This window comes from Anas acuta, chromosome 5 (genome assembly GCF_963932015.1).
Source record: "Anas acuta chromosome 5, bAnaAcu1.1, whole genome shotgun sequence".
NCBI classification, from domain to species: Eukaryota; Metazoa; Chordata; class Aves; order Anseriformes; family Anatidae; genus Anas; species Anas acuta.
Window position 1 is genome coordinate 33537367 of NC_088983.1, and position 15800 is coordinate 33553166.

The 15800-nt window shown below is 43.3% G+C and overlaps 1 protein-coding gene across 1 annotated transcript in view; it reads right to left on the reverse strand.

Moving 5' to 3' along the window:
* The window catches only part of LTK (leukocyte receptor tyrosine kinase), a 156508-nt gene that overhangs the window by 139419 nt on the left and 1289 nt on the right, over nt 1–15800 (reverse strand). The window lies entirely within an intron of this gene.

The window sequence follows — 15800 nt, forward strand, 5'->3', positions numbered from 1 at the left end:
CAAAATTGGATGCGGATAGTATTTGCATGTAAATTATGGTTCATCCCAAAATAGGACTGCATTGAAAATGGGGTCTAGGGCTCTCCAGAGATGGTTTAAATTTAAGTGAACATTCAGATGCACTTTACAGATGGCCTGAAAAAATGTCAATTGTCTTAAACATATCAAGTAATATTTGCAGTTGCACACCCTCAGCGTGTGCTATTTCCTATCGGAGTTCTGCAAACACTGCTGTAACCTGACATTTTTGTACATGAAGCTGGCAAGTTGAAACTGGTGGGTAATTTGATTTGTAGCAAAATGCAAAGCCAGCTGAACTGGTTCTGGCTTCAGACTTCACTGTAAATATTGCATGTGCCTGGTTACAGCTTAAATCACAATACAAAGATAGTCATGTGGCAGCACCTCTTCATTGTCACCTGCCCCTGAGTGCAAGTGCCCTGGGTGGAGCTGATGGGTGAGCCACTTGCCCATCCTTTTTATTTTGTGCTTGGTTCCTATGGAAACTGCTGTAGAGTCACAAATACCAAATCAAAACTTTTTTTCTCTGAAAGTAATGGTCTGTTGTTTTTCAAAACAGGGCAGAAAATGCAGAAAAATACAAGATGATTTACAATGAGGTTTTATGTATTCAAATATCTTTTTAACTTTAAAGATGGTAAACAATAGTGATGACATAGTTTTGAAAGAAATCAAAGACTTCAAATAATGTATGATGCAAGCTGAGTAGAACTCAACTGACGATCACTGCCCCAGAATATCCTTTAGAAAATCTGTTTGCTGACACTGCAAAGCAATTCCTCATTGGAAGAGGAAGGGGCAATTTCTTCTGTCCTCTAGTACTCTCTTGAGTACTAGAGGACAGACAGCAGACAATTAAGATCATAACTGCTGTTGATATTCTAAATAATGTTAAACTTTAAAATCACATTCCTAATACTCACGCTGGGGCAGAGAACAAAAACTAATCTGAAAGCATTAGCACACTGTAGTAAAAATATGTGCTTTAAGTACAGACTTCAGTGGGTGGAAAAAAGCCTCTCAAAAGAGAAACGTGAGGACATCCAAATGCCTAGCAAGAGCATCCAATACTGAAATAAAGAAGCACATAGAAATGTTGGTGAATAGAGCAACCTTATTTTTCACGAGAACGTGGTCACACCACTGCCCTGATCCATCCAAGCCTGCTTAGGAGCTCCCTTGCTCTCCAAGCACAGCATTGCCCCCACATCCTGACTCTTCCCAAAATTCTTTCCTTAAACCCCTTTCCATCCAGCTCTCTCTCCCCACTTTTCAACCACCACCCTCTCTCTCTCCCCCTCCCTGAGTCCCCCCACCTCTTCAGCTGTTCCCCACAGCCACAACTCCTTCCTTTCAGCTGGCTGAACTTTGCCACCCATCTGAGCAGATGCTTATCAAAACTGTCCCACAGCTCCATTTTTCTCTATCTTGTCCCTCCCCAGCTTCTCCATATTTCGCTCTGGGCAGCCAGGGCTGCTCCCTCCCTTCTGACATAACCCTCCCTAGGCAAGCTCCGACCCACCATGGGCGAGGTGGGCTGCTTTCTTCTGGCCACAGCAGCCAGACAAGCTCCCCTGACCCCTGGATCTCCTGCACGTCCTGCCCGAGAAAGATTGTGCTTTGCTGTATGTGTTCCTGAAATCCCATGCACCTGACTGCCTCCAAAGGCAGGAAAACCAAAATGAATGGATAGACACAGAAAATACTAAAAACAAGCCTTAAAAATCTTCGCTGTACATATAAACTACAAAGCATCTATTAAATACATTTAAGATTATGAGAGAGAAAGAGGGGAGAGGAGAAAAAGAGAAATCCCCAGCTAGGTTTGAGGGAAGTTGGGGAGGGGGGGACTTTTTCCCCATGAGCAGACATTTGCAGCTTTTAAATCTTCTGCTGATTGCAGACCCAGGGTGACATTTCCACTCTCCATAAACTCCTGTTAAAACGTTTCCACTCAGTCTAATGAAGCATGCCATGCTTCCTCTTCCCCTTCACCCCTCGCTCTTCAGCTGTCACCTTCTATGGGAACTAGTGAGGTAGCTGGCCCCAGTTCCTACACACGTTTCCACAGGAAAGTCTAAGCACCTAAAGCAATCGTATACAGGTGCTGTGCCAGAGCACAGCATCTTTGAATGGGTCAGAGGGTCCTGAGATGACAGTGTTTGTACACCCTGGAATTGAGTATCTGCGTCTCCGAGTTTGTATTTGCAAGGGAATACGTGGGGAGGAGCACTCTGTGCTCTCCACGTTCTTCTGCTGCTTCATTTGCCTTCCTAAGCCCTCCCCTCTACAAAATTCCAGAGGATGGAGTACAATACAGGGCTCATTACTGCCACAGGACTTCTCCCAAGCACACACACAAAACACAGCATGTGGAAGGGCTTGTGGCACATCACCTACACGTTGGACTAGCGTTTCTACAAGCCTCACCTCTTCCTGTTTCTGGGAGACAGGGACCAGGCAGGAAGGTGATCAAAGCTTTGTGAAACTGCCAGGAAGGAGCCAGGGAAGAGCAGCAGAATTTTTGCCTGCTCTAAATCTCCTTTTGTAGCTCTGGAGAGACTCTTTGGGAGATTAATTCATGGACGTGACTGTGTTTGTTTGAAAACTCTCCCAGTGAGAGATAATTGTTTCCGCAGCCTGAAAAAGGCAATGTAAATTAATCAGGCATATAACTACTTAGTCCTTAATAGAAGCTGTTGTAGAGGAAAGAGGAAAAAAACCCTAACTCTTAAATCATTGTGTTCATGACACGAGATTGCATGAGTGTCCCATGCTGTAGCCAGTCAGATATTGCGCTAGAGCAGTGCTAACGAATTTAATTTCTTCCTTCTTCAAAATGAAAATATGAAGGGGCAAACAAAGGAGAAGTATTTCCAATGATTTTTTATTCTTATTGTGTATTCCTTTAACACTAACATAACATTATCTTTCTAAACTACTACACTTTCCAGCAATCTCTTTAAACTCCTGAATTCTTAATGGAGCCAACATCTATTTCAAGCCAAAACTCCAATCTATCCATGCACACGAGTATGCTCTCATGGGCCTGAAATGACAGATACGTAGCCCTGTATAGAATCATGTACAAAGGTACAGATATGACTGGCACCCATTACCCTAGCGGTTCTAACTGCAGTTCTACCAGGAAACCTTGTGAAGACAGTCAGGAGGCTGGTAAGATTTTTGGCCATACCACTCAGGTACAGCACAGACACTCCTGAATGATCCGTGTAGATGGGGCCCAGCCTGTATATAACAAGCCAGAAGTGAATACTAATACCAGACCTCATATTATAAGTACGTATTACACTGCTCATCCAGATGGACGAGAGCATGCCAAAAATAGATTGCTAATCTTGAATCACAGCCAAACTAAAAGCTTCCCTCACAATTAAATGAGAAAAGGAGTTTCTTTTAATTAATCCAGACTTTGTACTGATCAGTGTGATCTTACAGGAGATGACAAAAGCTGCTGACAGGACGGACAGTAACTTCCTGGGAGATGACCTGTGCTTGGGATTCACCTTTTCCAGTTGATCTCAATCATGATCCCATGTTTACTGCTTACTGTTTGAATTCTTAGTATGTAGCAGCAGCATTCCATCTTCTAGAATGAAGAGTTGGAGCAATGGCCCTGGACAGACATTCCTACCATGACTGAATGGTAGCCAAAGCTGGGGCAGAAGAGAATTGGAGGAAGAAGGTAAAGTTAGTCAAAGTTATTCTTTAAGGTTCTTTACTTGCATTACTTGGGCTGTACAGAAAAAACTTCCAAATCTGTGTTAGCTTTCTCCCCTTTCTTTATTCCCCAGTGGTGACCTGTCATGCTAGTGATGACCCTTTCCAAGGCACGGGTAGATCATGCCAATCCATTCCCTTCCTCTGTTCTTCAGGGAAGTCCTGGTTCAAACTTCAAGATAACTGATGTGTCCAGGCCTCATAAGTGTCAGGAAACCTTTTTTTCCCCATGGAAACAGGGCTCCCATAAACATCTGTACATGTCTTAGAACAGACTGCACAGGAAACAAAAGGTTTACATTTAGGCAAAATGTAAACTGCATTTTCACTGCCCTTTTTCCTTATCACCATTAATATGAAAAGAGGGTTTGGGGGCTCTTCTTTCCCCCTCCCTTATAGTACAAATGGGTCAGTGAACTTCACAGCTTGAAACCTTGACAGAACCATCTGTTCTTCATTAAAATCCATTAATGACAATGATAATGGCGCTAATTAGGCTGCGTGCAAACATACACACGCTTCAACAGCTACAGAGCTACAGGCAATCAAAGGCCCAAATTGAACCAGCTGCTGTACAGTGTCAATGCACACTAACACCCCTCTTCATCCCTACCCCAAAGTACAGGGACATGCAGCCAGTGTCAGCTGGACACATGGAGCAGGTGCTTTTGATACACACAGGAGTCAGAGGGGTTTGCCTTTGTTTCCTTCGTCCTTCCACCATTTCCTCTTCATTGTGCTTTAAGAATGATTGGGAAACACAAGTGCAGTCTGTGAGCACAGGTACTTGGTCACCATCTGCCATTTTCAGTTCTCCTAGGGGTAGCAGTGAGTGTGCATGTAGGGCTTGAAGAAGCACATCTTAACACTACACCTGGAAACTATTCCCAGCACTATGATATCCTTGGGTGAACCTTGCCTAGAATGTGGAGATATACTATTATACATTCTCTTTTGATAGTGCAGCTAGATCATGAAAAGCAAAAGATCAAGACACACCCCTCCTCCCCCCTCTCCCCCCCAAGGGCTGATTCATAGAAACATCATCTATTGCAGCAAGGCCTGCTGGATCAGTGATAGACTTGCAAGTAAAAAACTGGAATTCTAGGCCTGTCTCTGATCTCATCTTCCTCTGACACCACATGCAGGTCTCTGCTCTGCTCTTAGCTTTGGGAATAAACGTCTGTAAAAGAGGGGATAATGAAACTGACATCCTCTGTAAAATGCTTTGAGATCTATTCATTTTGTGATAAGAGTACTGTAGCAGTATTCCTGGGAAGTATGTCCTCGCCCACACTCCCAACAGACTTCCAGTGTTGTTCAGATATATACACTTCAGGTACAGAGTTCAGGTTTGCACAGTAATGAGTGAGGAACACACCAGTTGCAGCACACCCATCCTCTGTGCACATTACATGTTCAGAGCCAGCAGAGGCTGCTGAGACCCTTCAGACAGGGGTTACTATAGATGCAGAACTGCCAGAGAGAATATGCCATGGCAGCACCACTACGCAGCTGGTGGGAAACCAGGTGTTTCTAACTGGGCTAAACCCAGGCCATTTCTTCAGCTTTTCCTGCTTGTTTTGTAGTCTCAGTCTCCAGACAGGAAGTCTTAAACAAATGGACTAATCCATTTGTACCACTCTTCCTAGGTCATCACCATGTAGCAGCTAGGCTTCCACAACTCTCTTTTTACTTTCGAAGAAGAAATAAGTGGATCAGAAGTGCTTTCTTGACGTTACATTATCTGACAAGCAACATTAGAAAGGCTCAAAGCATCACTGAGCTAGTTTGCAGAAACATCTAGTATAACAGGCTGCTGTACAAACCGCAAGACACATGCATTTCTGCATAAAAACTATGAAGTATCTGGGCAACTTCAAGAGTAATACATAACTATATTTTTTCTGCTGCGTAGAAAGAGCATTGTGTGGTTTTGTTTTGATTTTACATTTTACTCTTTTCATTGTTTTCAAACACAAAATGCATCATAAACGGCATGGGAACTCAGCACGCACAGACTGGTGGTGCTAGAGGACAATACTGCATGAATTTTGCACATAGAATATCTGAGCTAGAATAATGCCTGCTTGATGTGAAATATAAAGCTCAAATAAAACAGATAGCTTGGTTTGAAAAATCTTCATGTTCTGACCTCCAGGCAATGCAAAATAGCTTTTATATTTTTATTTATAAAAAAAAATAAAATCTTTTAGGTTGCAAGAGCAGAGCAGTGTCACAGTATCTGTGTTGTAACAGGCTGTGTTTCTCCAAAAGTATCAGTGTCATTTATTCTAGGGGTAAATTTGTATGCCCCTGTGCTTTTTTGAAAGACAAAGCGATGAGCCTCCTGAATCTGTTTTCACCATACACCATCATCCCTGCCCCAACCCACAGCAATATTTCTTTATAGTCAGATGTAATAAAATGGTGTCCCTCCCTAGAAGCGACTCATTACCCAAGTGAGTTGAAGGAGGTTATCGGGAAGGCAGCACAGTGACCTGTGAAGGTTGTTAATCCCAGACAGGAGATCATGAGAAGTACACAGGAGGAGATGCCAGGAGCAGAGCAGAGGCCTGTTTCTATGCAGGCAACACCTGCTTTTGAGCGATTTTGTTCCTCAGTTCCCTTCCTTCCCCACAGAGGCGGGGTGAAGCTACCTGACAGGCTGTAGGTGGCACCTCCCTGCAAACTGCAGCATGGAGTAAAAGGGCAAATTCCCCACTGGCAGCGAAAGGTTAGGTGCGTAGGCACAGAGACTGGAAGTGCCTTGCTGATAACATCCGGGTTGCAGGAGTAGCAGGACTAATAATGACGTTACGAACACTGCAATTTATTTTTTTCAGTGACTTCCTTATTCACAAAGGGATTCCACACAGCTGAACTCAGGTCTCAGTTTATCAAGTTTCCCACTTTATCTTTCCCATTCTTCTTCTCTCTTGTTTTGCCTAGGCCACCAGCTCTTCAGAACAAAAGCTGCCTCTTCCCAGCCTTCTCCACAGCACTATGTGCACTCACCGCATTTAACCCAGAGGGCTCCTGATTCTGACAAGAGTCCCCAGGCACCTCTGTAATTGAAGTAACTTCGTTAAGCCACACAAATTAAAAGGCAACAAAACAACTCCCATTCACGTTGCAGAGGTTTGAACACACTGACAACATAGATCAAGAAAGATCAAGGTGTTAAAATTCTGGTGGCGGGACTGACTCAGTGATTGCCTCCTACAGCATGTACATTTTCAAAACAAGGTGTATGCAGATTATGTTTGATAGGAAAAGAATGGATAGGAAGCACTGCCTAAGAGTAGGGATCCTTTCAAGTGTACATGGAAGAAAAAACCCTGTGACACTGCCCAGAGTTCCCCTAAGCTCAGGTGGCATTTGGGAACACCTCGCCCAGGGTATGCCTACAGCTGGTAGATGTTGAGCTCATTTCTACTTGCACTCTGAGACGACCCAAAAACTTAGTAACTGCATTAGCACAGCGCTGAGCTTGAATTAATTACTCCAGCTCAAACTTTTTAAATTCAGGTTCTGGTTGGCAATACAGGAAACCTGAATTTGGGGTTCCCAGCAACATGTTAGCAGGAGCACAACTACACAATACAAAACACTGAAGAGGCGTGCTCTCTCCCTGCCAGCCCCCACTATGCTGCCGAGACATCGAGCAAAGCTGGGAGCATAAACTACATAGACTCAGGCTCACAACAGTGCTATAATTCATCCCATTCAGAGTATGGGCAGCACGCGCTCGCTGCAAACTAAGCACTATACAGACATTCTCCAAAGCAGTGAAAAGCAGTGCCTCCATTGCCTTGGAGAACTTTCCTCCTCCTGGTGGGACAGCATGACTATCCTCATGGAGTTTGATGGAAGTACTGGAACAGAAGGGTACTGGTAGAAAAAAAGGATTGCAAAAATCTTATCTCCTATAATGGATTAGTGCTGTCCTGAAAAGCACGCTGGGCTGAGCTTTTGGCCCCTTTCTCTTAAATATCTAGGACAGTGTTGAAAAATGCATGTGCCACCATCGCTGAGAAATGGACAGCTTCTTTCCATTCCTCTTCCATTTGCTGGGTAAACAGGCCAATCGCAGAGTCAGCAGCCACGGCAATTTCTGAATCAATATTTATCAAGCCCTTCTCCAACTGCTATTTCATGCCTCATTGGTCAGAGAGCATCCTCTCCAAGTGAGCCAGAAAATCCTGACCTTGCAAATGACAGAGGAGCTGCTTGAGGATAGCAAGGTAGAGCAGCTCCTCCAGCTAAAAAAAAAAAAAAAAATTAAATCACAATTCACATCAGCATTCTCATGGCATTACATATTCTTCTTCCACCTCTTCCCTTTATCCCGTCCCTTCTCACAGTGGTAACCCTAGAAGCGAAAGCTTCATTTAAGAGCACTAAACAAATAGCTTGTTCATTAGCAAAAATCAGGCTACATGAAAGGGACATTAAAGCCATGGATACCCGCGAGGGATTGCTGTCGGGTTTTTTCCCCCCTGTACATTTAATGACACAGAAGATTGATTCCTTCCTGCCCCTCCCCTAGGCATGGTAAATGCATTCTCAATTATTCCATCAAACAAAACCAACTGCAACAATTAGGGGGAACAGACTAGCAGAAAGAAAGGGATTTGGAGGCACAAGGATGCTGTCCTGTATTCTGGTACTCCACAGTGGAGACTACAGAGGGCAGAGAAACCTGAGAGAGACTAAGTGCTGTAAGATCACCTCTGGAAAACAAATTGCCAAAAATCAACCGTCAGCTTGGGGACTTCTGACAGGAGAAAAAAAAATATAGCCCTTCCAGTAAGAGATAATAACGTGTTATAAAAACAAACATTACTGATTCCTTGAAGAGATGAAGCAGCGTCACTTACTCGCACTCCCTCTGAGGGCCAGGGGATGCCTCCAGGACCCATTCAGGCAGAAGAGCATTGGGTGTGTGCTTTAGCCCTGGAAAGATGCTCAGTGCCACACAATCAGGTGGCACAGCGGGTCTCTCTGCTGCAGCTTGGCGTGTCTACAGTTTTCTGGGAAATTACATGTGTACCTGAACACCCTGTCGAAGTATACACTGAAAACTGAAGGTGAGGGATTGTTCCTGTCAGAAGTGGACTAAAAAACACAATCAAAGCGCAAATGTGAAAGATCAGAGAGGAGTCATCACTCATTTCTTTCACAAGCAGAAGAGAATGCTTCCTGGCATGCAAGGAAATTGGGTCTTCAAGTTTGCTCTGAGCCTCAAGCTACGTAGAGGATTTCTCTACTTTTGATCACTGCAGTGTAGGTGCCTCAGGCCTTCTCTGTACAAGTCCATTATTAAAAACAAGGCAACAAATAACAGGCATGATTTCTGTGCACATTTCCTCTCATTACTCCCAGTTACTCTTTTGGGAAGATTTTTTTCCCCCCTCCAAGGCTCTAGCAATACTCTATTTGGTCCTTTTCAGTTTTTCTAAACAGGTCCTCCAGTCTTCAGTGCCAGACTCTTTTCTGGGCTCTACCCAAAAGATCACTCACTCCATTTCAATATTACACCACACTCTGCATTTGAAAACTGCTCTCTGCTTGCACAGAGGGTACGCTTGTTCAGGGAAGTTTTGCCGTGGGACATCCCTCAGATGTCAGCTCCAAGTCACGTAAAGTAACACAGCTCTTCACCACCTGCTCCCTGAGAGGAGGCTGCTGCCTCTGTACACCCAGGCCACAGACTTTAACCTGCACTGAGGAGCCCAAACTGCCCTTTCTCTCAACCTCTGGTGCACAGGTTTGTTTCTCCATTTAACCCATGCTTCATACTTTCCCCTCTTTGAAGTCTGCTGTCTTTCTAATTATCTGATGCTCACACTTTCTGCATTTCTTTCAGTCAAGCAATTATCATCATATTTTCTTTATATACATATGTATTACAGATAAAGCACTTACTGAAATGCAAAAAGAAAACTAACAAAGAAGCTTATTCCATAAGCAGTGGAATGGAGGATGCTCAGGTTCCTGTACGCTGTTTCCTGCTATGTTCTTATCACATGTTCTTATCAAGTAAGGACAAGTATGTTCTTACTTGGGATGCTCAGGCTCCTGCTGTGCCTCTCCTTGCTTTACCTGGTGGCACACCAGAAGGAGGGGATGTGCCACAGACTGCCCAGACCCACAGAGCTATTGCCTGGCCAGCTGTCTCCTACCAGAAAAAGACAGAAATAGCTGAGCTCTTCTCGCAGCAGAGGCACTAGCAGATACACATCTCTAGTGCTCAGCCACCAGTTCTCTACTACTCAGCCACCACTAGGCTAAAACCATATTTGCTCTGCTCTATGCGTGCCCACACTTGCAGCGGCAGTCATTTAGGACTCAGCCCTACTTGCAGATGTGCCCATTCAAATCCAAAAGGTTTGGCAAGAGCTGTTCCTGCAGTCAAGCTCTGTGAGAGGTTAGAGAAACATCTGAAATCAGGCTGTGCAAATTGTGCTCTACTGCATTGGACAAACAATATATTTTAAAAGGTGAGAGCGTGTGGAGGCATTTAGACAATTCAAATTGGCTATTGTTTGGGTGAGATGGCACCAAAAGACCTTACACGGGTTTCCCATCCTAACACATGCTGGCAAGTCCAAGAGCCACAGGGTGAATCTTCACAAAAGCACTGAGGTGGCCTTTGGTCATGGTAACAGGAGAACAGGAAAAGAATTGCACAGGGGTGACTCTTCCTGTGTCACACACTTCCAGCGACACCTTGGGCAAGTACCTTAGCCTACGTCCTGTGTCATAGCTTTCTTATCTGTCAAACAGCAGAGAGAAACTGTCTACTTCAGGCAGGCATCAGACTGCTTAACACATTAGTGTTTATAGACTGCTTTGAGATATATTGATGGGGAAAACTTATTTATTTATTCAGAAGGTCGAATTTCGAGGCATCAGCTTTTACCAGCACGGTGCACAGGCAATAGAGGCATGAAGTGAGCTTTCCAAGTTTGCTGTGCCAGCTCAGAGCTCTGGGACAAGATCTTTCCTCTGAACAAATAGGCCTTGCTGACTTACCTTCCCCAGATGATTCAGAAACACTGACTGATGTGCAATACCAACCAGTGATTCTTTTTGCAATTGACTTCCTTCTCCACCCACCTCTTTGGAAAGGACTGATTTGATCCTACACCCCACTACCAGCTCAGGCATCTCATTTCACTGCCCCTGCCAACCAAGGCCTCAAACAAGGCTCCTGCATTTGACCTTCACAGCCCATGAGTCAAACGGTACGCTGCGACCAACCCGCAGCCCACTATTCGTGAGCACATCAGTGATGAGGTTACCCAGACTGCCAGCCAACCAGATGACTACAGCATCCTAAAGAGCTTCCAAATCAAATCAAGGGTAATAATATTCTGGTGACTCAAGAGAGAACAGGCTTTTGTCTCTAAACAAATTTCTTTCCTTCTGAAATTAAGACATTCTGATTGCAATTTCACCTCCTCTACTGCTGCTGAAATGAAGCTGCTAAAAGCACAGATGACGCGCAGCGATGTCCTCTTTGGACTAAACAAAACTTTATTATAAACAGACAGAAGATCTTGGCACAGCTCAGTCCTTGGGCACCCTGAAAAAGGAGAGCATTTTCCTTTGTCCATTTTCTCCCATCTCAGATAACATCTGGCTTGGGCAGAGAGACCTTACTGCAGAGACACGTTTCCTTGCTGCAGGTCAAACAGGCCCCTGGAGGAAACCACGCGAATCCACACTTTTGTGCTATCAAACAACACTGCAGCAAGCACAGCATGCAAATCATACGGCCATGTATGAATGTGTGAGGGAGGTTGGAAATCATATGGCCACACCATAAAAACAGTGAAGTTGGGAACTGGGTCCATACTTCTGCTATAAGTAAAAACACACACTAAGTTAGACATCATATGTTAAGAACAGTTGGGAGGGGGAGCTCCTCTAACTTCCTACCACATGCCCTCTTCAGATCAGAGCTAGGATACCAAAAGGCTTTGCATTTAAGATTCCTGGAGGCTTTTTAACATGTGTATGCATGCGCACACAAAACATAGTTAATTGTGAAACACTTAAAAACAGAACTGTTATAGTATATGCATTTTCTCCCTTTCTGCTGCTTGCTATGGCCACAGTTTTACTATGTGGCAATGAGGGGATTTCCAGAGGTGGCTGTCTAGACAGGGAGATGAGCTCCCCCAGAATAAGCACTGGGAAGTGAACACCCTCCTGAATGTCCCAGGAATCAAATGCTTTTCAGGCCTTGATCAGGAAACAGTTCTGCACATGGCAGCAAGTTACAGAGGTACAAACTGGAAAATACTCTTTGCAGTCTCACTTTGGCCTGCCGTGAAAAGGAAAAAAAAAAAAAAAAAAAAATCAAAAAACCATCAGAATAAAAACCTGTTAGAAACCTCCTCAGGCAAGGAATATGGCAAGGACTAAAAGCTTTGATGGCATTTAGACTCCTGGCAACACAAATCTTTTCTAAAATAAAGCAGTCTCTAGAATAGATAGCCAGATCAGACAATGACAGATCAGTAGTTATAAGTTCATGATCTTTCAGATGAGACATAAAACTGGGGTCCTGACCTTGTATGATCATTAAAGATCTCATAACGCTTTTTGCGAAAAGAGGGTTGTTAATCCCACTGGTCTGGAAACAATCCAATTTAGATAACTACCTCAATCAATCTTACAGATTCATCTAAATACAGTACCCTCCTCTGTTCCCCAGGCTAAAATACTGCATGGTATTTCTCTGGGCTGTAAAACGTGACGAACCGAGTCCTCCCCATCTCAGCGCTGGGTGAAGCGATCTTTGTGCATGCACTCCTACAAGGGGGCTAGGAACATTAATATTTCACAGGAACGTGGAGAGGCACAGAGCAACAGATGAGACATTTATTATGGACTCTAATGTAGCAAGGGCTTCATGAAGATTGAACCACATTAGAGTAGTCAGAAATTGGAGATTTCCAAATTTTGAGTGTTAACAGATAAGCATTCTACTCTTCTCCATTTGAGGTTTGTGCATTTGCCACTGAATAAATCTGTCCAACAGTATTCAGAAAAAGATAGAGACAAGACCAGAACAGCTTGATATTGTTTTAATTATGGCCGCTGAACACACAGGTGGCCAGCAGGTGAAACTATAGGTGGTCAGACCTGCAAGTTTTCAGTCATAAAGATAGGACTCTTTGCTAGGCATCAAGGGAAACACACAGATTCATTCTAAGCACAGTTTTGGGCTTACACTCAGGGTGACTCATAAGCACATCTTACTTTCAAAACTTCTTTACAATTAGCCTCACTGGGGGCCCCAAAACTCCATGGAGTTTGTTAAATATGGAAATCCATAGGAGTGAATGAGAGAGCAGACAAAAAACATAACAGAATCTTCATATGAGCTACTTAGTGAATGGATAGTCTCCCAATATAGTCAGTAATTATCTCTTAGAGGAATAAAGCAGCAATAAAATCCTGAAAACACACACAGCCTGATCTACAAAAGACATGAAATGCAGGTACAGTAAAAAAAGCATGGGATTTTTACTTTTAATAAAGTGTAAGAAGACAATCACATCTGTCACCAGAAGGATTAAGCTTTGAAACAGTGTCTTGACATGAGCCTGCCTGCACACACGTAAAAGAATGCCTGGGCCAGGGTGTGCTTTTGGGTACTAACAGCAAAGGCTGACTTTGACTTGAGCTCTCCTATCATAACTGTCTGCCAAGGCAAGTACATTGTTATTCTGCAGTTAGATGAAAAGGAAAGTTCATCATCAAAGAAGTGCACAATTACAGTTACTTACAACACTCCTCATGATTCTTTGGCATTACTAAACAGAAGCCATGATTCCATTTCCATGAAAATCCATGAACGGATTCCCTGGGGAAAGATCACAACTAATGTGCAGATGATTTCAGGGATGCATTTAACCAAAGCAGAACATCCAAGCTTCCTTAACCCAGAAAGCCTACTAAGCTATAATTTTCCTGGCCTTTCCATTTACCACACCTGTCTCACTATCTAACCAAAAGCCAAACGCAACTTTTAAAAAAGGATCCAAAACCAAGCAGTTCCTCATTCCGAACCTTGCTTCTTTGAGGAACACACAGAAGCAGAGCATGTGACTTCCCAGTAAAACTTTGTCCACTGCAGCCAGGAGATCACTTCCCCCCACAGCAGGACTCTCTCATGCTCACTCATTCCTGATCTTCTCAAACTGGGAGCAAAGCTGACAAACCAAAAAGGCACCAGTGAAGTTTACCTTACAGTATGCAGTAAGGAGAATGGGGAAATATTTTCCAGTTACCGATTTAGCACAATTTGCTGCAGCAATATTTAGTTTTCCTGAAAATAAAGACTGAACCAAATTACTACCTCCATTTATCACACTCTGAACAACTTGTTCCTATAACAATCAATTCCTCATAAATGTTCAGATGAGGATGAGCCAAGCCAGAAAGCAGGAATTTGATTTTAGGCATGACTTTTTGACACTGCCACATTTAAGTTCTATGTAACAAGACCACAAGGTGGAAACATCAGTAAACTGGGAAACACATTTTGCATCAGATCAAAATGTTAGCCCAGTAGCTGGGGTGCTCTGAGAGGGATCTCCTACATCATGAGAGATTACCCTAACCTCGCCATACTGGTGTTTCTAAGGTGCATCAAATTCTCTCTCTAGTTTGGACCAGAAACTGCATTCTGGAGAATGTTCCAGACAAGGGTTTAATGTGACTATAAATTTGTATTTTCTGTTTAAACGTATGCCAAGAATTCCATGCTAGCTACAGGGCTTATTACTTCTTTCTTCCATCTGCTATAGCTATGACCAAAATAAATATTTACAGAAAGGAGTAAGCAAAGACTGCTGGTTCAAAGGAAAAGATAGGTTACAAAATTAAGAATAGTTTCTTGAACTCTAGAGTAACTTGGTAGCAGAAGAGACTCATGTAAGCAATCAATGTATTGTCCCTGTGAAAATATTGACAATTACATGCTAACTCTAGAGGAGCTCTGCAAAATGCACATGGGTGCACCTGTTAACCTTTCCAGCAACATAATGCTGGGCTGTTGGGGCACCAGTGCATGCTGACAATTAAACCACTTGACTTCCAAGGAGCTGGAGTAGTTATCCAGTCACTGCAGAATACAAATACCCAAGTTCTGTATTCTACTTTTAACTTGCAAATTGTACTTTTATCAAAAATCCACCACCACCAAGTCCGAGTTTCAGAGACTGCAAAATTTCCTGATGAGAGTGCTCGTTGCAAAAAAGTGTGGTAAGCATGCCCACACTCTCCTCCATGAATATTTTAAGTGTTCATATATGAGCACTAAAAAATAAATTAAAAAAAAAAAAAAAAAGAGGAGAAACACACTAAAAAGTATACTTATATTTCCCTTCCTCCCACTCCTTTTAGCAGTGGACAGACAGCAGGAGAGCACTAGCAGCTCCTGCCCAAGTAACTTCATCAATCCAAACCTGATCAATCTTCCAGAAGACAGTACCAAGAGGAACAAAAATGAGCCACCATCTGTGGCGTCTTCTGGGTGGCAGCACAACTACGATTTTGTGAGTGAGCTGACACGCATGTCAGAGATGAGAGATGCACGATGCTTTAACAGAGAAACTTTTGTATCACTCTAAATTTATTTTTGATAATCTATTTGAAAGAAAAATTGATGCCAGGAGCAGCAAGCTGCTTTTTTGTGTAGAATGCTAACAACTTATCTTGACAGTTGCTGCATGGCACACTCTCATGGCTGTCATTGTATCTTCATGGCGTGACACAAGCTAACCCTCCCTGAAACTACAATTCACTACTGGCAAGCAGTACCTGAAGGTAATTCAAAGCTCTTACATGCCCTGGTACACTGAGGAGATCAAAGAACCACCCTGAATGCACACAATGAGGGAAGCTGCTAACAAAAGCCTCTATGCACTCAAGTAGTCCAGAATATTGTTTTGGAGATGTGTTCATTGATTTTCTGAGGTAAAAGCTTACTGTGGTGGAAGTGATAATGGTGA